The sequence below is a fragment of the Monodon monoceros genome, unplaced genomic scaffold (assembly GCF_005190385.1).
Source record: "Monodon monoceros isolate NGI ecotype Baffin Bay Population unplaced genomic scaffold, NGI_Narwhal_1 Super_Scaffold_5, whole genome shotgun sequence".
Classification (NCBI taxonomy): Eukaryota; Metazoa; Chordata; class Mammalia; order Artiodactyla; family Monodontidae; genus Monodon; species Monodon monoceros.
The window spans coordinates 7540276-7546275 of record NW_021703782.1 but is presented as its reverse complement, the minus strand read 5'-3'; the positions used below and the strand labels follow the sequence as shown (position 1 = coordinate 7546275).

General features: G+C 49.5%; 1 protein-coding gene across 3 annotated transcripts in view; it reads left to right on the top strand.

The window, feature by feature from the left end:
• Positions 1-2658: 2658 nt before the first annotated feature.
• The window catches only part of BLK (BLK proto-oncogene, Src family tyrosine kinase), a 46581-nt gene continuing 43239 nt past the window's right edge, over positions 2659-6000 (top strand). For 2 of the 3 annotated variants that reach the window (XR_003790807.1, XM_029202985.1), the window contains exon 1: positions 2659-2823. The gene's annotated coding sequence lies outside the window, so the exon portion shown is untranslated. The remainder of the gene's footprint in view (positions 2824-6000) is intronic. The other variant, XM_029202987.1, reaches the window with a different exon arrangement.

Genomic DNA, 6000 nt, shown 5'->3' with positions numbered 1-6000 from the left:
GCAAGAGCAGTTTTTCAAGATTAAACACTTCTCAATTTGTTGTTCTGCCTTTGGTCATGTTCCAGTGCCTTTAAATGGTTGGTTTTAACAACTTTATCTGGTTTTTATACTTGTTTTTTTCAGGGGGAAATTGACCAGCTTCTCATACCACCATTCCTAAGTGAATCTTGGACTGGATTATTTCAATGTTTCTTCCTTTCAAATATTCTATTGCCCACAGCTTTTGATTTTTTCAGAAATGTACTGATGTCAGAAGGCTGGTGCAAACACATAGAAGGATAGCTCCGAATTTTGCATAAATCACTTTAAATGTGCAAAAATAAATGGGGGAGCCAGCGAGGCTGAAAACCGAGCTGGGGGTTTCACAGCTGGGGTTTAATCTCAGCGCAGCCCCGGGAGCCCTCTCCAGGGTTCTCTAACAAATGTTTCTGCTAAGGACACCCCTAGCCTCACCTAACACATCTTGCTGCTGCCCACCTTCTGCCCTGCCTCGCCCCTTACCTCCCCCTGCCTTTTGCATGGATTCTATGACTCTGTCAGGATGAAAGTAGCAGAAAGGAACTTTCACTTCTGCTTAGACAACTGAAACTCAAGAGCAAGGTCATTTCCTTGTTCTTTTCTGAGTGGCTGCTGGAATACATTTTTGGGTTTTTTTCCGACCCCTGTCTGTTGGGGGTGGACAGAAAGGTGAAGGGTTTTTTTTTCCCCAGATCATGTAAAAACCAGCTTACCTGAACTCCCTGCCCTGCAAACTTCTCACATCCCCTCTCACCCTAACCTTGAATAGATCAGTCCGAGTTTGAGGAAATGGATTTTCTCTTTAGAAAGGTAGATTTCCTGCTCCCTGCTGTATTCTCTGTATCCTTGGGTCCAAGTATATAAAAGTTCTTCAAAACCCACAGATTCAAACCCCACAGATTAAAAAAAAAAATTAGATGTAATTCAGGCAGCATCACTGGACACTTGGTTAGTAAAAGACTCAACCCAGGTGTCTGCCTCTGAGAATTTGCAGGATCCTTAGTGATAAACCATGTTCAAGGCCGTCCCCTTGGTAACATCCCCCAATAATCCCTGATGGAGTTATTGTTCCTGCCTCTGTTCTAATAATGTGCCTTGTTGAGGCGTCTATGGCTGCACTTACCACATCCCATGATACTTGTCTGTCTACCAGACGCCTTCCCAGGCTCCTTAGACTGAGTCCCTCAGAGGAGAGCCGTGCCTATTATATCTGTATCCCCAGCCTCTGGTGTGTGCTTAGAGCGAACAATCACCAAAGTTTGTTGTGCTAACTGAATTGAAATAACAAGACTGAATCATCTCATCTCAAACAGTAACTTTTAAATCATAAGCTTGGGAGTCCTTGAACTTGTGTTTAAATGTTTAGGTCCAACTCTCAGGTGTCAGGAAGTGAATACAAAAATAATAACACCTGTGATTCACTGAGCACAGCTGGTTCTGGGCCCTGTTCTGGGCCCTTTGCTCTCAAGGATAGAAGAAGACAAAGCAGGGTTTTTTTAAAGATCAGATTTGGGACTTAGATTAGGCATAGTCACATCAGCTACCAGTTATTTGGAGTTCACTACGTGCTAAGTACCGTAATAGAGACTTTTTATACATTAATCCATTTATTCTCACAGAAAACCTTTTGAGAGAAATGAAGCAGACTGTTTCCAAGGAGCTCTTTCCTACCGGGAACTTGCAGAGAATTACTGTCTTAGTCCTAAAATCCAAGGAGAGAAACTCCATAAGGAAGCTGAAATTCTGGACTGTGGTCCCAGGGCAGGAGTAGAAGCAGACCTGTCTAAATTCTATCCCTGCCGCACCCTCACTGAGGTTCCCAGACATAAAGGCAGGAGAGCAAGCCACCCATCGGCTCCCTTTTTTCTGTGCATCAGAAAGCAGGTGTCCAGTGGCCCACCATGTCTGGCTGGACCAGCAAAGTCTCCAGAGGTCATCTCAGCCACCTTCTTGGTCCCATTGGTCCCTCCGCCGGTGCGGTACAGGACAGCACCTCACCACTCTGGGTGTTAGGGTCCTTCCCCATCACCTGTATCATTCTCGGTTCCTCTGAGTTTTCATAGCTGAGTGAAATAGCACAATTGAAGAGGCTCTGAGATCAAAATCAAGGACTGGCTAGGGTGCTAGAAACAAGGGAATTAGCTGATTCTGTGCCACCTCTCACTCATTCTGTCGTTTGTGCTCTTAGTATCCCGTGAGCTAGGTATTGTCAGGACTATCTGGAGGACAAGAAAAATCCAGCAAGCCTGGGAGAATGGCCACCCTGCCCACCCAGATGGCACAAGGCAGCAGAGCCCAAGCTCCTTCTTGCCTTGAAGACAAACACTGCAAAGCAGAGCGAAATACCTTGCCGAGCTAGCTTGGAGGTTACTAACTCTGCCAGGCTTTGCTGCAGGAAAAACAACATCTGTGTTGTTCAATCAAAACCCCATGAGAAAATTTCCCAGTGGCCGAGGGGCATTGTTACCGATGCGGCCCAGGCCCAGAGAAAGACCAGCTGCTTGTGGTCCTTCCTCGCAGGCTTTTCCTGGACCCAGTGAGCCCACGGAAGCTTTTGAAGGGCTTGGCGGGAGGGGCGGGGCTCCTTGGGGGCAGCTGTGACCACAGACCGGGGAGCCTGCCACCTCGGCCGGGTGATTGCCATCGTCAGCAGGAAGCTACGAGCTACTGAACTGATTGAGACACCTGGGATGGGCTCCTGTTTTGGGATTGCTTCCGAGCTGCTGGCTGTAGCTGGAAGGACACTGCCCCACAAGGCGCGGGGATCTGAAGAGCTATGGTGAACGGCCGCTGAGCATTGCCAAGGTAAGATGCATCTTCTGCCTTCCCGACCGTCTCATTTCCTCAAATGGTGCCAACAGTGCCCGGAGGCCTGTGGGTGGGAGACCGGGCAGGAACATTGCTATGGGGGTTATGGGCAGAGAGAGAAGACATTCTTAGGATCCGAGCCACAGCTATGAACAGACTGCCCTGTTGTTTGTTCATTTCTGTTTTAGAGAGTTGTTTGATTTATAAAAGTTCATCCATCCAGGGTAGATTCTGTTTCTCAGGCTTTCTAAGCTGGAAAAGGTGGTAAATGTGCCACAGAGGAAAGAGAGGAGGAGGCTGGACCGGGTGGTGGTGGCGTGCGTGGGCACTCACGGCAGCTGTGGGCTCCAGGCAAGAGCCTCCCTATAAGCGAGAGTAAAGGTACCATGGTGCAGAGCTGATGGAGGCCAGCGGTGATGCATGGGAGCGTCTGGCTCAAGGTCAACGATTGGCTGTTGCTTTTGTTTCATTTTGGGTTTTTGGTTTTTTTTTTAATAAGGTTTTCCATTTTTCAGACATGTGGGGGTAGGGTGATGGAATAGGTTTAACGATGGCCTTTGGGGCTAAGAGATCTATTTGGCCAACTGTGAAAAGGAAAGAACAGTTGACAACATATTTTGAAAGGATTTTAAACATTCTAGGATTTTGACAACTTTTCTAGTCATTTCCTAACTGTGTTTACCACTGTGTTTAGCCTCAACTGCCCGCATTACCAATGAACTAAAGAGTTATCACCGCGTTTCCGTAGTTATAGAGAATTCCACATAATATATGTTGATACTCCTCCCTCCCGGAAGGGAGCTTGGTTCCCCTCAGCTTAAGTGAGAACTGGACTTAGTAGAGTGTATGGAAAGCGGAAAACGGTAACACTATAGTGGAGAATCCTGGCCACAAAGTTAACATCTCCAGGGATAAGTCATATTGTATCTATTGCATAACTTTGTCTGCAAGGAGAAAAGTACTTCACCTGTGTGCTCTTCTTCCCCCAAACCCATAATCCCAGTCTAGTCATAAGAAAACATCAGACAAACCCAAACTGAGGGACAGTCTACAGACTATTTGACCTTCTAGATTGTCAAGGTCATGACAAATGAGTAAAGATGGGGAAACCGTCACACATCAGAGGAGAGGAAGGAGACGTGACAACTAAATCCAGAATTCATATCCGGGCTGGATTGGATTCTGGACCAACAACAACCTCAAAGTCATTAGTGAAAATAGGTGAAGTCTAAATAAAGTCTGGAGTCTAATGACTATCATTGTACTGATGTGCCTTTCTTAGTTCTGGCAAATGTACCATGGTTAGGAAAGAAGCCAACATTAGGGGAAGCTGGGTGAAGGATGTATGGGAAGTCTCTATCACCTTGGAGCTCCCCACCTTATTCCCAGAAAGCTCCTTATTTCCCTCTCTTCATGGTATTTCTTATGATTCATTTATTTTTTCATGCAGCACACATTTTTTGAGCCCTCACTCTGTGTCAGGGGACTTAGGGCCGACACCCCACCTCTGTCTCCCAGCAGAGCTCACTGCGCTGGTTCAGGTTCCTGGGCCCTAGCACATGCCTAGCTACCCACAACTGGCCCCTCACCAGTGAGGAAGTAAGAGGCCGAGCGTGGAGGCCAGGGAGGGCCCAGACCCGGCATGGAATACCGGATGAACTCTGCCGTCCTGAGCTCAGCCATCCCCACAGAATCTGTGGTCAGCCAAGCAGCAGTGAGCTGTGCTGGCCGACGCTCTCCCGTGAGCGGAGCATCTCCAGAGGGATGCAGAGCAGAACTGGGACTCTTGAAGAGCCAGCTCCTGCGCTGCCCTAGAATCTGCAGCATCCAGATGAGGCCACTAGGGGCGGCATCCTTGCTTGTAAGGGGCTGCTGTTTGGAAAGGTACCAGGGAGACAGAGAAGCCCGACCTCCCCAGCACACACACACACACACACACACACACACACACACACACACGCACACCCCACAGGCCTGGCAGAGCAGGTGTGCCCTTGTTCGAAGGTGATATCTCAGCCAGATTAGAGAAACGCTGCGGAAGCAGATGAGAAAGAAGAAAGAATTATGAAGCTGTGGGGTGATAGCGTCTAGATGAAAATCACATCACTTAGATGAAGATCAGAATTAAAGAGCGGAGATTCCCACTGGGCCTACAGTCCCCTCCCTGTCATGTCCCCTGCTCCCTCACTGCTCCTGGACCTCCTCCACAGGTCCGCGCTCCTGCCGGGCACACGCCCCCCCACCCCTCATCCAGGCAAGTCCCGCTTGTCAGGATCAGAAGACCAATGTGCTCTCTTCTGTCACCAGTGCCCAGACCCATCCCTGTGTCCCCATGGCCTCCAGCACATGCTTAGGGCTATTTGCTTGCTGGGCTGCTGCCCCTCTGGACCTGGGCTCCTCCAGGACAGGGACCAGGCCCTTCCTCCCTTCCCTCTGAGTCCCAGCACCCAGAACGTGCCTAGCACAGGGTGGATTCCCTGTGGAGTGGTTCTTGAGGGAGAGAAACAACGACACATTCTGGAATGCAAATAAGCTTAAGACACGAGGAAGAAAGCTGGAAGGAGGAAAAGCATGTGAGATTTCACGATCACCCTTAGTCACAGTGGACTCCGGGACCATGGCCACACCGGGGCTTTAATAGAGGCCCTTGCAGAAGGAGATGGGGTGTCACTAGGTCTCCAGCATGTTCTGCTCCTGCAAGGAAGAGTGGACCAGAGGAAGGTGCTGGACCTTGGGACCAGCCAATCCTGCACTGGGACCTGGCTCTGCCACTTATGGGGGATCTGGGAGGGTGGAGCAAATGACCTAGCTCTCTGTAAAGGGGGAACAGTTGCACCCAGCTCCAGGTACAGAAGTGAGAACTAAATTGAACAAGATGATTGGAGCATGGAGGCTCTGCCATGGCCCCTCAGCTCCCCATGGGCCACTGTGTGGCTTGTGCGTACCCCCTCACAAAAGGCCTGATGCTTCCTAAAACCATGGGGGTAGAAAGAGGTTATCTCGGGTGCCTTGTCAAGGCCACTGTCTGCTGGCCTCTTTGCACACCTTGTTACCTGGGCTGCTGCGCCAGGACCAGGGTGAGGCAAGTGGGGCTCCGAGGGTACAGAATTTAAAGAGGGTCACCCTTTCAGGATCGCTCAGGTGCAGGGGATGGTCGAATATATTCACATGTCT